At 41.4% G+C, this 19,852-nt stretch overlaps 1 protein-coding gene and 1 long non-coding RNA gene across 5 annotated transcripts in view; one reads left to right on the forward strand and one right to left on the reverse strand.

Annotated features, from left to right (window-relative positions):
- Nucleotides 1-6,858, forward strand: part of LOC130543833 (uncharacterized) — a 34,494-nt gene extending 27,636 nt beyond the window's left edge. For 2 of the 4 annotated variants that reach the window (XR_008959494.1, XR_008959492.1), the window contains 3 exons: nucleotides 732-930; nucleotides 3,192-3,319; nucleotides 6,749-6,858. This is a non-coding gene — a long non-coding RNA (uncharacterized LOC130543833). Of the gene's footprint in view, nucleotides 1-151; nucleotides 931-2,875; nucleotides 3,043-3,191; nucleotides 3,320-6,748 lie in introns of those variants that run through there. The other 2 variants (XR_008959495.1, XR_008959493.1) reach the window with 2 other exon arrangements.
- LOC125281422 (dual oxidase 1-like) overlaps nucleotides 1-19,852 on the reverse strand; it is a 233,379-nt gene that overhangs the window by 81,426 nt on the left and 132,101 nt on the right.

Consider the following 19,852-nt stretch of genomic DNA (forward strand, 5'->3'; position numbering starts at 1 on the left):
TGCTGAAATTAAAAGTGATTCGTTGAGAACTTGTCTTCCTCATGCAGGTACCTCCAGTTGTATAAAAGTTAGTAAGAGAGTTGGACAAATCCAATACCGTGTAATTTTTTTGGTATGGATTATGAAATAGAAAGAATGATAAAGGGACTTCTTATTAATTCTTTGGAAGTGGTGTTCGATATCTCAAAGGTGAATTCTTTCAGACATAAAGTAGTTTATACTGATTCTATTCTTTGGATTCATCTAAAGGGAAAAGGATATAAAACTAAAGTCCCGTGGATTTGATTAGTGTAATATTGGATGTTAAAATACCTAAAATGATTTAAAAAATAATAAAATACCTAAAATGATGAAAAATGTCTATACATGCTTTTAGATTTATTTCAGTCATAAAATGAGATTAAATTAGTTATAAGGTATGTGAAAATATTTTTACTATTATAATATGTCATGTCTCAAATTTGTTACAAAGAGTTATTAGCTTGGTACTTCCATAGCTCTATGCCATTGCTGTAACAAGCAAACAGTAACAGTAGCCACCGTCCCATCTTGGTCAGGTTGCAAGGCAGAATCAGAAACAAGTCTACCAAAAGATGTCATCTTTTATAATTTCTGGTTCTTTAATTTTAGTTGCTATTCATACAACCAAATACATATGTGCTCAGTAAGAAACTGAACCATTCGTGGGGGTTACACTCACGAACCTAGTCATGTGTTCTTTTTTCTTCCAGACATCCCCCATTTGAGACCAAAGCCAGTGTACATTACTACAACGCGAGACGATGAAAACATTTACAGTACAAAAATTCCATACATGGCAGCTCGCGTTGTTTTTATTAAATAGATTGTAACTTTCTTTTTCAAAAAAAGTATCTAACTACAACACAAAACACTAAAAATGGAGTTGATGTACTGCCCAAAATCATGCAGGTATGCCATTCATCTTATCTTTTACGTAGGTAAAAATATGCTAACACGTACCAAAGTAATTGATTATTAGGGTTTTTGGTTCTTAAAGAATGTTGGTTATGGGGATTGGTTTTATTGGTGGGCTCTCTCTGTATTGCTGAGGTGTCAGAGGGAGCTCTGAGGTAGCACTTGCAGTGCTCTGTTGACATTGCCATGACAAGGCGATCTTGGGGGCCAGGGAGACATTTTGAGGAGGTGGCTGTGGTGTGCAGCCTCCTGGCCCCCTCTTATTTTCCCTCCTTTGATCAAGTACCGGTGACCTCAGAGCATAAGATCAGGTTGCCTTCACCAATCCCCAGCACCAGGAGGGCCCTCGGGAATCATGGAGGTGGGCCATGGGAAGGACCGCGAGACTGCCAAGTGCCCTCTTGGGATCTCAGGGGAAGGAGTGGAAGAGCATCTCAGGATTTCAGGATGCCATGATGGAATCCCTGCAAGAAAAGGCTGTCTCCCTCCAAGGCCTTCAGTGAAGACCTCTTTCTGTGTGGGGCCCATGGTGTATCTTCCCTCTCTTGCGGTCCTCGGTCACAGACAAATGGGGCTTTCCCAGCAGACTGAGTTGCTTAGGGACTTTGCACTGGGTAGAGCAGAACCACTTGAGGAGGTTCGAGAGCAGCTGCTTCATGGCAGGGACACGGTTTTATGCACAAAGTGTGGTCCACTTAGAGCAAGTTTGCTGATGCCCTGGAGTTCCCAGAAGCGTGACTAGGCCTGAGCCGGAAGAGTGACACACACCCGAGTGACAATGAGCATCTTCACAGAGAAGCACCGCTTTGATAAGAACTGACTGAAGAACTGGAGAAACTTCGTTTCAAAGAAGTCTGAGGGGGATATAATTGCAGTAAGAGCAACAAAAGACTTACTGAAGATTTTAAGAGAAAGATTTGGGGCGCCGGGGTGGCTCAATCGGTTAAGCGTCTGCCTTCAGCTCAGGTCATGATCCCGGGGTCCTGGAGTCAAGCCCCGCATAGGGCACTCTGCTCAGCGGGGAGTCTCTTTCTCCCTCTGCCTCTCCCCCTGCTGGTGCTTTCTCTCTCTCTCTCTCTCTCTCTCCCTCTCTCAAATCAATAAAATCTTTAAAATAAAATTAAAAACTTTAAATTCATTAGTTTAAAATTTTAATAGGTAAACTGTAAACAGTAACGATCACTGCTGAGAACAAAATTGATTTTCCAAAGGAATATCTGACAACACTGAGGAAAAATTCAAAGAAATGGAAATCAGAAATGAATAAATAAGATCTGAGGAGAGGTCCAGACCTACCTTACAAGTATCAGGAGGACAAAAGGAGAAAAAATCAGAAGTGATCATTGAACTAATGCAAAATTTACTTGAGCTGAAAAAAAGTCATGCCTTAGACTAACAAGGCCTTCGAGTCCCAGGGAGAATTAGCTAAACAGACACAAACCTAAACAGACATAAACCTATTTGACTTTAAGGAATTAAGAGAAAAATTATCAGAGTTCCAGACAGAAACCACAAGTTCCTTCTAGAAAATGAGACAGAGTAGCATTGAATTTTGAATCTAATCTATAACCCTCAGAGCTGAAAGAACTGTCAGTCTGTCTGTCTTTCTCTCTCTCTCTCAGAACCTTGCTTCATATCACATACATAAGCAGATGTCGGATTGATTTAAGTCCTAAATTGATTTAAGGTCTAAGTATTAAAAAAATAATAAAGAATTTAGTAGACAATCTAGGGGAATATATACATTTGGGAAGTGGTAGACCACCTTAGGTAGAGATAAGACCCGCAAGCCACAGAAAAAATGAGGTCCCACTTTACTTTACAAACTTGAAAAAGTTTGCATGTCAAAAGGTACAGTAAAGCCACACTCGGTCAACAGACGGTGAAAAGCATCTGTAACATGAGAGCTGTTAAAAGAGTTCATGCCTCTGATATATAGAGAGTGCCTACAAACCGATGAGAAGACAAACAGCCGATTGAAAAACAGACAAAAGGAGATGAAAGAGAAGTTCACGGAAGAGAAAATAGAAACGACCCTGAATTTCACTGAGCCAGGGAACACCATTAGTTCTGGACCATGCTGAGAGACCTTTATCCACCCATCAGGTAGGCAAAAATTTGTATGAAATCATAGATAAGAAACACAGTCCCATTCTTTGATAAATTTTACATTATATCTTGTGTGATTGTTAAGTCAATTCAAAGTAGTCTGTTTAAAGGCTGTGACTGTTTCCTACCTGGTTTCAAAATTTCAGAAAACCATCACTGAAAATAAGTTTCTCGTTCTTGAAGAATACATTTGGATGATGAAAAGTAGCAAGAATAGCAGATTAACCATGGATTCAAGGTTCCAGTTTTTTTCCTTCGTTGGTCATTCACACTTGTGAGTCATCTACTTTTATTATCTGGCTTTCTTAGTGTCCTAAAGGTCTGACCCCCGAATGAGTTTGGATGGTTGTATCATCCTAACAGAAGAACACTCCATAACTCAAAGTGTCTTAAAGGTAAAAAAGAAGTATTTTAATCTCCTATAGAAGCAGCTCATGGCAGGGCTGGCAGAGAATATGGTTTATTCACACTCTCTCCATGATTCTGTACAGTTTTCCCTACTCTGCCCTTTCCCTCTGGCAGGGTTGGCTTCTACTCCCTGCTGATTGTAAGACGGCGGCCAGCATCAGGGGCACTGCCTTCCTTGTTCGTGTTCAGAGACAACCCAGATATTTCTGTAAAGCTCTTACCTTTTGTCTGAGTGGGACAACCTAGTTTATTTGTCTCTCCTGGCACAGTAACAAGGCGCTGACTGATTCGAAGCTGGCTATGTGAATGGCCCACGAAACAGAACCGTTCCCTGGTCCTGTGGATGGGGCCAGCTTCCTGTGAGCCACCTGGGCTGCAGGGGAGGAAGCACACAGAGCCCTGGGGTTCCATTAAGGAGGGGGAGTGGATTCTGGCAGACAACTGTCCAGCCCAGCGCTGCCACATGCTGCAGATGGCCGTACCTAGAAATGGTCACCGCCATCGTATAGACTCTCAGTCGGCCTCACAGTGAGTTGTTACAGTAGTCTTCTAGTGCCATTGTAGCAAATGACAAACTTTCAGTGGCTTGAAACAATACATTTTATGACCTTGCAGCTCTGGAAGTCAGAAGTTCAAAATCAGTCTCGGTGTGGTAAAATCAAGGTGTTGGCAGGTGTGCGGCTCTGCCTTCTGGAGGCTCTCGAGGAGAATCCAGTTTCTTGCCTTGTCCAGCTTCTAGAGGCTTCCTGCATTCCCTGGCTTGTGGCCCTTCATCATATCACCTTTTCTCCCTCTGTTTCCATCTTCCCATGGCCTTGTGTCTGATCCTCCTGTCTCCTTATGGATACTCATGATTACATTGGGGCCACCCAGATGATCCAGGATAATCGCTCCCTCTCACACCTGAATTTAATTACACCTTCTAAATCCCATTTGCCGGGTAAGGTAAGCTACTCAAAGGTTCTGGGGATTAGGGCATGGACATCTTTGGGGGGGGTCATTATTCAGCTAATCAGCTGCCTCCTGTACTCCTGTTTGTGCCTCGCAGCTGTGTTTCCCGCCTCATCTCACATGTGTCTCCTGTGTTTCTCTCTTCATTTGCATTGTACATGAGAAAAAGCAGCAATTTAAACAATTGAATAAGATTCTGGAGACAGAGTTGCAGGAATAAAAGCACATATAATTTCATTTGTCTCCTGAAAGTTTTTGTTTGGAATTTGAAATTTAATATAATTTTGCCTATGTAAAGTGAATATTAGTGAAACAGTTGATCCGAAATCTCTTTTCAAAGAATATACTGTTCTTGTAAAAGCCCTTCAAAACAATATTTTAAGTGCTGTTTCCAAATGGAGTTTATACTTTTGCCCTTATTATTGTATTGAAGGTCTGTTTGAGGGTGTGTGTGTGTGTGTGTGTGTGTGTGTGTGTGTGTGTGTTTTCCCAAAGTGAATTTGCTTCGGGATCTACTAATACCTTTAATTTTTCACCAGGGAGGAGATGAATTAGTGCATCTTCTAGACTAAGTTTTCTTAGCACTTGGAGAATCTGGTATAACAAATATTCATGGGAGAACGGAAGGACAGTGGCTCTTACATCCCATATACTTTTGACAGCAACAGCATAAACCTGAACAAACTGTACATTCTTGGTGCATCACTTCAGCTGATAATGTGTTCTGTGAAGTATTCTTTAGTCCTTAGTAATTCATTTTTGTATGAGATAAAAGTACTTCAACATACATTAGAGAAAGCAGAGTGGTGATTTTAAAATTTCAGCAGTGACCATTTTTTAGCAGTTCTATCAGCATATTAATTGACGTTAAAACCCATCAAAGCCCATTTGGGAATGAAAAAGAAAGTTTGAGATGGTTCAGTTTTGTGTATGATATTTGTATTTATTTGTATGATAACACTTAGTTATACTTTTATTAAGTCTCAGTGCACCATTCAATAATGATTCATGGGCTGTGGGTTTCCTGAAATTGTATTTCATGGAATGAGCAGTTAGAAAAAGTGAATCTGCACAGCCAAGGAAACAGTCAAAAAAACTAAGAGGCAGGGGCGCCTGGGTGGCACAGCGGTTAAGCGTCTGCCTTCGGCTCAGGGCGTGATCCCGGTGTTATGGGATCGATCCCCACATCAGGCTCTTCTGCTGTGAGCCTGCTTCTTCCTCTCCCACTCCCCCTGCTTGTATTACCTCTCTCACTGGCTGTCTCTATCTCTGTCGAATAAATAAATAAAATCTTAAAAAAAAAAAAAACTAAGAGGCAGCCCACGGAATGGGAGAAGATATTTGCAAATGACACTACAGATCAAAGACTGGTATCCAAGATCTACAAAGAACTTCTCAAACTCAATACGCAAGAAACAAACAAATCAAAAAATGGGCAGAAGATATGAAGAGACACTTTTCCAATGAGGACATACAAATGGCTAACAGACACATGAAAAAAGGTTCAACATCATTAGCCATCAGGGAAATTTAAATCAAAACCACACTGGGATACCACCTTATGCCAGTTAGAATGGCAAAAATTGACAAGGGAGGAAACCACAAATGTTGGAGAGGATGTGGAGAAAGGGGATCCCTCCTACATTGTTGGTGCAAATGCAAGTTGGTACAGGCACTTTGGAAAACAGTGTGGAGGTCCCATAAAAAGTTAAAAATTGAGCTACCCTTTGATCCAGCCATTTCACTACTGGGTATTTACCCCAAAGATACAGACATAGTGAAGAGAAGGGCCATATGCACCCCAATGTTCATAGCAGCATTGTCCACAATAGCTAAATCAAAGAAGGAGCCGAATGCCCTTCAACAGATTAAGAAGATGTGGTCCATATATACAATGGAATATTACTCAGCCATCAAAAAGAATGATTACACAAATTTTGCAGCAACATGGACGGGACTGAAAGAGATAATGCTAAGTGAAATAAGTCAAGCAGAGAAAGATAATTGTCATATAGTTTCACTCATTTGTGGAACATAAGAAGTAGGAAGATTGGTAGGAGAAGAAAGGGAAAAAGAAAGGGGGATAAACAAAAGGAATGAACCATGAGAGACTATGGACTCTGGGAAACAAACCGGAGGGCTTGGGGAGGGGGGGAATGGGATAGACTGGTGATGGGTATTAAGGAGGCACGTATTGCATGGTACACTGGGTGTTTTACGCAAGTAATGTGTCATGGAACTTTGCATCAAAAACTAGGGATGTACTGTATGGTGACTAACATAATATAATAAAAAATATTATTATTAAAAAAAAGACAAAGAAGTGGTAATGGCTTTCTTCCAGACCGTTGGTGGTGGTGTGGGGCAAGAGATGGTGGCAGAGCTGGATGGCGGCGGCCTGCAGAGCCGGAGAAAAACCATTCCAACAGCAGCACCTTGTCTGACCGAAGACTCAGCAACTCCAGCCATTGTAGCATTGAGGAAGAGCACCGCCCCGTGTATGAAATGGTGCAGCGGGTTCTCTTGTCAACGCGAGGTTATGTCACCTTTGTGAACGAAGTCTTTCATCAGGTTAGTGTGTGTGTGTGCGTGTGTGCGTGTGCGTGTGTGTGTGTGTGTGTGTGTGTGAGATAAGTTCATGAAATTGAAGAGACTTGTTCTTGGTCTTTTGCGCATAGTCCTGCAAGAAATACTACTGATGAGTTGGGCTACGTTACTGGACTGAATAATGATCCCTCTAATCCTGCTTTTAATTTCTCATGTGGAGTGTTGTGATTTTGTGTATGATTCTTTAAGATTTTGTTTTTGTAAAATTCCTACATGTGGAGGGGAAATTCTATATCTGAGCAAATCATTCCAAAAATACCCTCACGTGTCGGTAAGAAACTTGAAACCCAGAGGTAGGTGGGAAGAAAGCTCTTGCTGAATACTCATCAACCAGTGAACATGGCAAAGAGGAGCCCCAGGCTGGTGTTGTCCCAAGGGCCAGAGGGAGCTCTGTGGAGGCTCTGCAGATGGTTGTACTTTCCCTGCAAACACACATGGCATGAACGTGTGATTGAGGTTTTTATGACGTAAGAGGAAAAAGTTGGGTGGGGAGGGGAATAAGGGGAAAGCAAGGGATGACGCTGGTACAGCGCCCTGGTGGTGGCCACTGTGGTGAGTGAAAAGGGAGGGGAAGTACAAACGAGAAAGCAGGTGCAAGTGCGGAAGAAGATGGCAGAGAGAGACCAGAGGCCGGGCAACGATTAGCAGCCCTGAGCTACAACCAGGGCTGGCTCTGTCCCCCCAGGGGCATTGTCCGGAGACATTTTTGGTCATCACAACTGGAGAGAGGGCAATGCTGTTGGCCTCTAGTGGGTAGTAGCCAGTGATTATCCTACAGGCATAGGACAGGGCCTGCACTCGCCCACGACAGGGAACATCAGGCCTCAAATGTTAGTCGTGCTGCTGTGGAGAAACTCTGACAGAGGAAACAGAACCCGTGGTACAGCGGAGAAGACAGCAGACCTGTGGTGTGGGCTGGAGCCACTGGCCACCTGCATCTTGGTACCGGTGCCCTGGGAGACAGAGCCTGGCTCTTTTGTGGGTGTGTGCATGTGATGGGGACTAGCTGTTGAGTCTGGGCACACGCACAGAAGGTGAGGCCCCTGAATGGCAGACCTGTGGTCCGTGGGGAGAAGGGGAGGAGCCCTGTGCACACACGTGACCGGTGCATGCGCAGTATGAAGAGCTTTCCGAGGAGGGGCAAGACTTCTAGATAGCGATGAACCCTTTCACTTCTGAGACTGTCATTAAGGAAAAATCAACCAACAATGAAAGTCCCAGTGTAATCCACAGCAATCTGGAGGTTTTCACGTATTTTGTATTTTAGTGAATAAAAAGGTTGGACTTAAGAAAATATTAGTGTAATATTCTCACTCCCTGACTGTGTCTTCTCTGTCTCATTTCTTTGCCCCTGTTTTCTTTGACCCCAGATTCCAAGAATTGACCAAGTTCTGGGCTTGAGCCTCTTCTGCTGTAACTCCACACTTGCCTCCTTCGGGCTCGGAGCCAGCAGCCATGTGGCGTGAGACTCTCACTCAAGCTTTTTGTCTGGACCTTGCTTCTTGTTTGCACACTTGCCTTTTAAAATGCCCCCTGGTGACCTTGTCTGACATTCTAGTGGTGTCTTAATGATGATGAGGCCAGAGCTGAGCTTATTTTCTTCCCTAACATCAGCTTCTCCTCATGACTTGACCACTTGTTTAACGGGGCTCGTGTCCTTGTGTGCGTATTAATTTCAGCCCTCCCGTGCTGCTCGTCTCCAGCTCCTCCAGTGAGCCATCCCCGGACAAGCCATGCAGGGGGCTTTCTCACTCCTGCTCCCTCCTTTTCCTTTGACCGTGGTTAGCAGCATGCTCCCTGGAGCCCCACACCTGCTGTGTCATCCCTTTCTAGCCTATACTGTATATGTCATGCTGCCAAAACATTGTTTTATCGTAATAGTCCAGGACTTAAAAATCTACCCTAGTCTGTCCATTAACGTTGCCCTGTTGCGTTCCTGTTGTACCCACGGAAGGTACTTGGTAACCATTTAATTTGAGTTGAAGTCAGCAAGGTCATATAATTTAGGATAGAGGTCATATTCTTTATAGAGTAAAGGACTAGATCATAGTATTTCAGGCTTTGTTGATCACACGGACTCTGTTACAGCTATTTAGCTCTGTCTTTGTAGTGAGAAAGGAGCCATGGACAGCACATGACGAAGAAGCGTGGCTGCGTTCCCGGGGAACTTTATTTAGGAAAGTCACTTGGCAGGCTGGATTTGGATGACAGGCCATACTTTGCAGGCCCTGATCTGTAGCAATGTTTTAAGCTCTTGGACGCCAGTGCTTACTATAAGACTAGATATGATTGACAAAGCTTGTAAATTTTGCACGTGAGATAATGCTAAACTGATGTGGTTTTACCTTTATTGGGTAAACTGTTAATTTACTATATGGAAAGTTTTGTCTGCATCCATTATTGACATTGCACCGCTGGCAGAGGGTGCTCTAAATTCTGCATGCCATTTAGTCCTCACTCCAATCTAAATTCAGTTCAGAAGTAGCTTGGGCCAAGTAGGTAACTGCAGACTACTTATGACCGAACTTCTGAGACATCTTTGTGCCGTGAAGCCAAAAAACATTTTATTTACACCTTCTCATTATTCTTCATCAAATCTAATTTGAAAGCATGTATGTGAAATTTAAAATGTAAGGGTTGTGCATGTGAAAATACTAAGTAGAGATTCTTGAAGGGGCATGGGTTTTAACATTGCATTCTGTTGCCCTCTTGAGGTCAATGATGTATTATTCTTTTTTTGGGGGGCGGGATTTTTTTGTCTGTTCTTTTTTTTTTTAAATTAATAATATTTTTTTATTCTATTATGTTAGTCACCATACAGTACATCCCTAGTTTTTGATGTAAAGTTCCATGATTCATTACTTGCGTATAACACCCAGTGCACCATGCAAAACGTGCCCTCCTTAATACCCATTACCAACCTATCCCATTCCCCCATCCCCCTCCCCTTTGAAGTCCTCAGTTTGTTTCCCAGAGTCCATAGTCTCTCATGTTTCATTCCCTCTTCTGTTTACCTTCCCTTTCTTCTCCTACGGATCTTCCTGCTTCTTATGTTCCATAAATGAGTGAAACCATATGATAATTGTCTTTCTCTGTATTGTTCTTTTCAGGATGGCAAAATGTGACTTGTTTCCTAGTGATTTCGTTTTCAATTTTAAAGTGTTCAGAGACTATTTAATATTTAGGCCTAAAGGCCATTAAGGTTTAAAATGTGCATTCAGGAAGCTCATGTTCTCAGTGAGGGAGGTAAGATGTGTGTGTATGCACCAGAGAACAGTGCATGATGGAGGAAGGTCAGATGTCCATGGGTGTGGTGTCGAAATTAATGCTGACAAGGGGCCCCGAGCGCAGAGAGGCTCGTGACAGGGGCTAACTGTGCAAGTCTCCTTGGCCTGGATGGTTCGGTAGGTTGCAGGCAGTGGAAATAGATGGTAAATGAGGGGAGATGAGGTTCAGTGGTGCTCAGGGCAGCCTCAGTTTACTGCTGCCCCCAGCAGGCAGGCTAGCAGTGAGTGGTAGAAGCTTCAGGTGGGGCAGTTCTGGTCTCGGGGTCACTCCGCTGGAAACTTGTCTTCTTACCAGTGTTTTTCTTACCTGTTGTGACCATTTGTAGGTCATGAAATCAACTTATCAAAAGCCAGTATTTTGGGGCGCTTGGGTGGCTCAGATGGGTAAGCGTCTGCCTTCGGCTCAGGTCATGATCTCCAGGTCCTGGGATCAAGCCCCACACTGGGCTCCCAGCTCAGCGAGGAGTCTGCTTCTCCCTCTCTCTCTCCCCCTGCTTGTGCTCTGTCTCTCTCTCCCAGATGAATAAATACAATCTTTAAAAAAAAGGCCAGTATTGTTTTAAAATAATGGAATAGAAGAGAATAGGATGGCCTGAAACATTTCAGAGTACCCTGCATATTCTAAGGATTAGTATTTCTTTGTAAACCTTCTAAAACAACATTTATTATCCAAATGCATATATGTTTCCGTAAAATGTCTTACTTAGGTTATGGGTCTGAAAAGTTCAAAGCACTGCTCTAAAGGTTATTTGTCGATTATGTTGTTTTGTTGGTGTTGGTTTTGTTTTAAAAAATAACTTTATTTTTTAAAAAGTGAATATTCATTAGACAAATAGAGTCCCAAGCCAATCACTCAAAATACTGCCATTAAGCAACCCCTGTTGATGTTTGTAGAGTATCATTCCAGGTATTCCTGCGTGTGTCTATTTGACTGCTGGCCTGGCTAGCTAGAGAAGCAAATAAGAGCCTGGCAGAGAGGAGATGGGTAAGGCAGGATATAAACAGAGAGCAGCCTGGCAGACAGACAGGAAGGCTTACAGAGGAGCTGATGGACATAAACAAACTGGCAGGCAGGCATAGAAGATGAGACAGGTAGGTGTAGACAGGCCAGCTGGCAGAGGTGGAAGTGAGTAGGGAGGTGTAGATGGACAGGTGCGTAGGTGCAGACAGACAGGCAGACAGAGAATTTGGCAGGCAGTTAAAGATGGACAGGGGCGCCTGGGTGGCACAGCGGTTAAGCGTCTGCCTTCAGCTCAGGGCGTGATCCCGACATTATGGGATCGAGCCCCACATCAGGCTCCTCTGCTATGAGCCTGCTTCTTCCTCTCCCACTCCCCCTGCTTGTGTTCCCTCTCTCACTGGCTGTCTCTCTCTGTCAAATAAATAAATAAAATCTTTAAAAAAAAAAAAAAAGATGGACACGCAGGCAGCCAGCCATGGATGGGTGAAGGTAAAACCAGACAGAGGTTGACTGAGGTAAAGGCAGAGACAATGGGAGGGTATGTGGAGGCACCGGGGTGGGGGTGAAGGATGGACAGGTAACTTTATGACAATGGAATCTTAATTCTTAATGATGCTTTTGTGCGTTTTTAATGAAGAGCTCTGAATTTTATTTTATTTGAATTTGACAGCAGAAAAAATAAAGAGAAACAGAATTGTAGAAATTCAAATAAACATTTCCTTTAACACAAGAAATATTAATTACCAAAATATTTATCTATAATGAGAAGATTAAAATCACGTTAAGGTGGTGGCATCAGTTTTTATCCCCATGGTGTAATTTTAGATAGCACTTATTGATTTCTTAAGAAATCTGAAGAAATTATCAGCCTGGTATTTTCTTCAGCCTCCTGTTCCCATCCACTTATTTCATTATATTATCAATTGTGAGCCTGAATTTACTATTATTTGCAGTCAGTTTTGGAATTCTGATGTGCAGAGTTGTTCAGTCTTGGTTCTGAATTTAGCTACACTCTCCTCCTGGTGTCCTGAGTCCTAACATGCTTGCTTTGATGCACTTCTTGGATGGCCTTGTTTTGTCATTGAGTGGGTGTTTTCAAGAAGGTGTCTTGAGGCTCTAGTCCCTTAGTTCGTTTGTGATGAGGAATGTTTCCCTTTTGCTTTTCCACATGAAAAACAGTTTAACTGGGTATAATAATTTCAGATCACCCTTTCTTCCAATTAGGAATTTTCAAGTCAAAACTTTTCTAGAATTTTCAGTATGAATACCTTCAACATGTTTAAAGTAATAAAAGACAACTTGGAAATGTTTCCAGGAAACAAGAAATTATAACAAACGACTAAGCAGATTTGAATAATAAGGAAACAGAACTCCTAGAGATGAAAAAAAAAAAGTAATAATTGAAATAGTAAAGGAAAACCTTAGTGGGTGAGTTTAATAGCAGGTTAGGTACAGCTGAGGACTGAATAAACAGAATGACAGACCTGAAGAAATTATCCCAACTGTCCCCCAGAGAGACAAAGATGAAAAATACGAGAGGTCGAGACATGGAGAATACGGTGAGAAGGTAGGAAGCGTGTGTTCCATTCTTCTCTATCCTTATTTTTTTGATCTGCTGTTCTGCAAGTTACTGAGAATATCCTACTATAACTGTGGATTGGTCTATTTTTTTTCAAAGTCTATCAGTATTTGCTATACACACACACACACACACACACACACATATATTTGAGGCAAAATTATTAGTTTCAGTATGGATTCACAAATGTCATATGTTTCTTTGAACTGATTCTTTCATCAGGAAGAATTTTTTCTCTTTATTAATACTTTTTTTTTCCTTTTTGGCCTCAAAGTCAGTCTTGCCTATTCTTAATATAGCTCTACCAGTTTTCTTTTGGTTAGTGTTTGCATGGTGTGTCTCTCTCTTTTTACTTTCAACCTCTCTACATCCGGATGTTTTTGGCGTCCCCTTATAAATGGCAAATGGTCTTTTAATAGTTATTAAAATTGAACCTTATAATTTCTATCTTTTGATTGGAGCATTGTTCCCTTTACAGTTGACATAACAACTACTGTAATGGTGTATAAGGTCACTATCTTACTTTCTGCTCTCTAATTGTATTGCTGATTGTATTGAATTCTCTCAGGCTGGCTGTTTTTAACATCCCGTTTTTCTCTTCAAGCTTAGTGTTTTTACACTCATTTGTAATATTTTATTGTTTGCATCCCTAACTTAAAATCTAGCATTAATTTCAACTTTTACCCTGTAAGTATGCACTCCAGTTCCATTTATTCCTTCTCAGTTCATATGCCCCTGCTATGTACAGATTTGCCTCAACTCACAATGCAGTTCTGTCCCGATAAAGCCATCAGAAGTTGAAAATAGAGTAAGTCAGAAATGCATTTAATACACCTACCCTACCGAACATCATAGCTAAGCCTCACCGACCCTGAGCATGCTCAGAACCTTTACTTTAGCCTACAAGTTGGGCGATCTCATCTAACACAAAGCCTAGCTTATAATAAAGTGTTAAATATCTCATGGAATTTATTGGATACCATACTAGAAGTGAAAAAGAGAATGGTTATATGGGTACAAAATGGTAGTAAGTGTATCAGGTGTTTATCCTTGCGATCCCAGGGCTGACTGAGAGCTGTAGCCACTGCCACCGCCCAGCGCCACAAGAGAGTGTCATACTACATATCCCTAGCCCAGGAAAAGATCAAAATTCAAAGTACAGTTTCTACTGACTATGCGTGACTTTCGCACTGTCATAACATTGAAAACTTCTGAGTTGAACTGTCCTAAGTTGAGGACCATCTGTATTTGAATTCCATATTATGAATATATTATTTATATGTATACACATATATTATCTCTTTCATATTTATTATTTTACCCAGTTTTATTCTTTTATATATATATATTCATATATATATTTTATCCAATTAGAGTTATCCAAATAATTACCTGTTTATTGCACTTTCATCTCTTCCTAAATCTCTGATCCAGAATTATTTTCCTTCTGCCTAAAGAATAACTTTTAGTATTTCCCTTAGGTCAGATCTCCTGGTAAAAGTTTTTCTCATTTCTGTATCTGAAAATTTCTCTATTTTGCTTTTGGTTTTGAAGTGCAGTTTTTCTGGATATTGAATTCTACCCGGGCAGCTGTTCTCTCTTTGCGCATTGAATATTTGTTGCATTGTCTTTGAGAAGTCATGTGAGGTCACGTGGTAGCTCCTTTGGAGGAAATGTCTCTTTTTTCCTCTGGAAGCTTGTAAGATTTTCTGATTGTTCTTGGTTTTCAGCACTTTTACTGTAAGGTACTCTGTATTTACCCTGCTTGTTTGTGATTCTTGAGTCTGTGGATTGACATCTTTTACCAATTTTGGCAAAATTCTCGGGCATTCTCTCCTCAAATATCATTTCTGCCCTCTTTTGCTAATCTTCTTTCCTTGTGCCTCTGCAGCCAAGTATAGGAGCAGCTTTTCATTGTGTTCTTTCTCTTGCCTTCCTTTCTGAGTAGGCCGTCCTTTCGTCTCACCGTGCTTCACTCTGGGTGTTTCCTTTGGTTTTTTCATCCTGTTTTCAGCTATGTCCATTCTGTTGTCAATCCATACCCACTGAGTTTTTCATTTTGGTTATTTTATTTTTCAATTCCATTTCCATTTCTTTTTGAAACTTTCTTTATCCTGATCTCCTATGTCTTTAAAGTATTGTCTGGTTTTTATTGTGGTGTTGTTAATGTTGACTTCTTTTCTCATATTTCTGATTTTTAATGAATATGCTACATATCATATTAACCAGACAGTTTGTACAAATCATTTGGGTTTTACTGTGACCTTATTTTCCTACAGAGAACATTTCTCTTTGCTTCTTACGAGGAGGATAACATGATATACCTTTGATTTTGGATTTGGATTACCTCATTGTCTACATTTGTCCAAACTCATCACATGGTTCACTTAACATTTGTGCATTTCCTGATTTATAAATTTTATGTAAAGTACCATAAAGAAATTTTGAACTCTAAGGAAGTGATATGCATGTTGAAATGTTTAGGGGTGAAATGTACTGATGTTTGCAGATTTCTTTGCAATGCATCAAAAATAAAATGGTTGAAAGAAGGATAAATAGGGGTGGGTTGATAGGTATGTGGTAAGAAAATCTAGCAAATGCTAATGGTAGAATCTAGGCGGCAGTACATGGTATTCACTTTAAAGTATTTCTACTTTATTGTATGTGTGAAAATATTTGTAATACAATTTGGAACAACATTAGAGTGGGACACCATTGTACTTTGTCATATTCTTCTTTGTCTTTGTTGATTGTTCTTGAGATACAAGTCAGAATATTTGTTACATTGATATGTTACCTTCTTGTTATAACACAGACTCCTCTATTCTGGAATTTGATGTGACATCAATGGAAATATATATATTACATGAATCCTTGTTACACTAAAGTCTGCCTGTCATTGGATCCTGTAGCGTGAACATTAAGGACAGTATGAAATCTCTGAATCTTGAGATTTCAAGACCTAGAATCATCGCTAACTTACTTTGTAACCTTGGGAAAATATCTCATGTGTTCTGAGCCTCAGCTTAATTTTTCATCTATGGAATGAAAACACTTCTGTAGTATTGAGTTCCTCTCCTTTGTGTTTACCCCTCAGTCAGAAATATTCCTTAGAGCTAATACTCAAAAGGCAAATACATTTCTCCTTTACCGTTTTGTTTATATGTTTGGAATCTTACATTAAATCAGAAGTCTTACATGCATATGTGTAAAGAGAGTCTGTAATGTTCAAAAGTTCATGGGGTGCTCTGTGGCTCAGTCGGCTAAAGTCTGACTCTTGGTTTTGGCTCAGGCAGTGATCTCAGCATCATGGTATTGAGCCCCATGTCAGGCTCTGTGCTCAGTGCTGGAGTCTCCTTGCTCTCTCCCTCATCCTCTGCCCTTCCCCTGCTGGGCACATGCTCTCTCTCTCTCTCTCTCTCTCTCTCTCAAATAAATGTGAGAAATCGGAAAAAAGAAAGTTCACATCAATGTGCACAGTGCTACAGCTGGCCAGAGGCTCTCTTTCATGTGTTTTCTGCGAGCCGTATTCACTAGCATACCAGTGAGTACAGAACACCTGAGTACAGTCTTGACTCATTGGTATGCTGGTGAATGTGGGCTCCCAGAAAGGGATGGTAAGGTGGAAGGGAGGGGCGAAAAAGAAGGAAGGAAGAGAAAGACAAAGGGGAAGAAAAAAGAAAGGCTCCAATTATTAGCATTTGCCAACTTCTGTGGTGTAAATAATCCTTTGTCACCAGCACGACATCCCTGCACATGGAGTTAGGCGGAGGAGTGACAGTTGGCTGCAGCTGGCTGCAGTAGTCTGTCTGTTGTCTTATACTCAATTTCTAATTCATTGGGTTGTATAACTGTTATGGTTTATATAGCCACTTAAAGTATCTGTGTAGGCGTGCATGTTGGCTATTTTTGTGAAAAAAATATTCAGAATACAGAAGTTATTTTTAAATTACATGACATTTTCTGGCCCAATTGAAAATGCCTTTTCTCTTCAGCAAGTTTGGTGTGCACAAAAATATCTGGCTCCGTATGTTTCAGAGGAAAGTCTGAACTTGGTGGTGGTGATTAGAAATGTCTGTTATGCGTCTGTTACAGTGATCTGAGCAGGTGTGGAGTTAAAGGGAGTCTTCTCTTTTTATTTTAGGCATTTTTGTTGCCTTCCTGTGACATCGCTGTAACAAGGAAGGTAGTTCCAGTGTACAGAAAGTGGATCCTCCAGGACAAACCTGTGTTCATGGAAGAACCAGATAAAAAAGAAGCTGCCCTACAAGATGCTGAAAAATTAGGATTTTCAGAGACTGACAGCAAAGAGGTAATACGTTGTCGCTTGTTTCAGCTGGGAGTACCCGTATTTTAGCAAAGTCTACCCGATCGGGCGAGGGTGCCAGTCAGTGGGGCACAGGCCGGCGGGGCTCTTTTATCGTAGTTGCTTCTCTCCAGTTGCTGAGTTCCGTGAGGACCTGCTTCAGTGAGGCTGCTTCTGGGCTGTCTTCAGGATCATTCATCCTGTTTCCTCCTTCCCCTCAGGCTAGGTCCGGCTGTGCATGGCAGCTTCGTCATTCACTGTGGCGGCAGAGTTGTTTTATGAACCATCGTATGTTCACACGTCTGCGTGTGAGACTAAAAATGTCATTGCCGTATTGGTATTGACATGTTTAAACAAATAGCATTTGAGAAACTAAATTTAGAATGTTTTGGCAGTCTTGTCTTGTGCAGTGGCCTGCCCAGAGCAGCCGAAAGGACTAACCCAATAATGAGTGCTATCTCCTCTCTTAAGAAGCCTCACTTCAGGGCTGGGTGCTGTCCTCAGAGTGAGTGCTGCTGGAATGGAACTTTTCGTCCTGGTTAGGTAAAGCTAGAGGCTGGATAAACCTAAAATGACACAGTGGGATCTCTTCCTGAAACAAAATATCTGTCATATTTCTATTTCTGGCATGCTGTTTTGAAACTAGTCTGAGAAATTATTTTTTTTAAGATTTTTATTTATTTATGTGACAGAGAGACAGCCAGCGAGAGAGGGAACATAGCAGGGGAGTGGGAGAGGAAGAAGCAGGCTCCCAGCGGAGGAGCCCGATGTGGGACTCGATCCCAGAACACCGGGATCACGCCCTGAGCCGAAGGCAGACGCTTAAGCACTGTGCCACCCAGGCGCCCCTGAGAAATTATTTCTAAAAGTGGGTGTTGCAGCAATTAACAACAAACATTTAAGACTATTTGTAATCAAAGGCATATCACTTTTAAATATCTGTATTAATTCCATAATTTTTGATTTTTTAATATTGGTGAAATCATTTTAATAACTGGTCATGAGGTCAAAATGAATAGATAAGCAAATGGAATTTATCACACATTTTAAAGGTCTGTTTTAGAGACTCATTCAGTCACTGGACCTGTGTTTATTTCTTCAGCACATACTAAACACTAGGCACTGTTTGAGGTGCTGGAGGTGGTGAACAAAATGGAAAAAAGACTCGCCCCTCTAAAACCTCTATTCTCATGAATTTTAGTGAGTCAGGAATTAAATATGTGAACACGTACTTCTTCCCCCTCCGTGAACTGGTTTTTATCTTCTAAAGACCTCATCTGACGGTTCTCGTCATAAGCGATCTTCCAGTTGGGGACGAACATACTCCTTCACGAGTGCAGTGAGCAGAGGATGTGAGACGCAAGAAGAAAATAAGAACGGGAAAGCCGGGCCCAGGCTATGCTGCAGGTACGTGGCTGGCCGGAAACATAAAGACCTCCGCTTGGAGTCCATTTGAACATTTTGTTTATTGTGATAGCATCATTAAAGTACGGGGATATTTGTATCTACCTGTCAGTAAACAGCTCTTAAGTTCTCATTCTGAGTTTTCTTCCTGACCGCTCATCTTCAGTTTGTAAAGATTCTTTTCTAGTCGAAGAAGACCTATGAGCCGGTTGCAGGTTTTTGAGAGGGATTATTACGCAGTGAATGTGAAATGACTGAGATCCAAATCTTAAAAAGCATGTCCTGAACACATATGGGGAGTTAGTCCGTCATCTGGACTCTAATTTGCAAGACAAGCATGGTGATTCTATAATCCCATAAAGAATATTCTTAAAAATTGCCTGTTTGATGATAAATGCTCTACTTTTTAAATCTTTATCTGTATGAGTATTTAAATAGAACCAGTGCCATTTGGGAACATTGGAAAGAACAGCTTTGGCTGATCACTTAATCTTCCCAGACCTCAGGATTTTACCTCAAAAATGGGGATTGGGAGATTGATTACCTCTTGGCTCCCATCTAGGTGGAAGGTTGTTAGGTCTCTAAGTGAAAACACAGAATGCCTCTTTTTCCCCTGCTCCCTGGCGCCCACCCTCTACCCCATATCCACCTGAGGTAGCATAGGCATAGCTTGCCTGTTGCCCAATTTTCAATGACATGCTTTTGTCATCCATCTCTCAGTAGGATTCCTTGTCATGGTATCCTTTTTGTTTTCAGGTTCATTAGCAGTTTAATACTCCGTAACTATTGAATCTTCTCATTTTTCAGTGAAAATGAGCAAATAATTGGAAATCAACTTGAAACAAAATGAAGATGATTTTACTTGAGTAGCTTCAAAGAACTCCGGTGCCAGTTGTTAGGAAAATCTGTGCCCTCACCAGAGAAGTGCATGCCGGAGTCCCTAGCCTGTGTCCCTTGGTATTCCTTGTCCTCCAAGTGGATTGCCATATGCCATCCTCAGCCATCCCACTGCCAGTATCTCCCTAGGTTCAGGAGAGTGTTAATTTGTTTTCTGAAAGGATGAGTTACATCAACTTGGCCAAACCAAGAAAAAATACTTTCCACTTGATTGTAGCACAACAGTGTTCAAAAATGTTTAGTTTGGATTCTAATAGCTGTGTTTGTTCTCTTTGTATCCAGTATCTTTGGTCCTTTCCTTGGTTCATTAGGAAAAAGTGGCCAAGTACAGGTTGAATAAGCTAGTACTCTTCTCCAGTTGCTGTTGAGAGGTACAATTTGGGCGTATTAATTTTTTTTTAATTTTT

Source organism: Ursus arctos, unplaced genomic scaffold (genome assembly GCF_023065955.2).
Source record: "Ursus arctos isolate Adak ecotype North America unplaced genomic scaffold, UrsArc2.0 scaffold_16, whole genome shotgun sequence".
Classification (NCBI taxonomy): Eukaryota; Metazoa; Chordata; class Mammalia; order Carnivora; family Ursidae; genus Ursus; species Ursus arctos.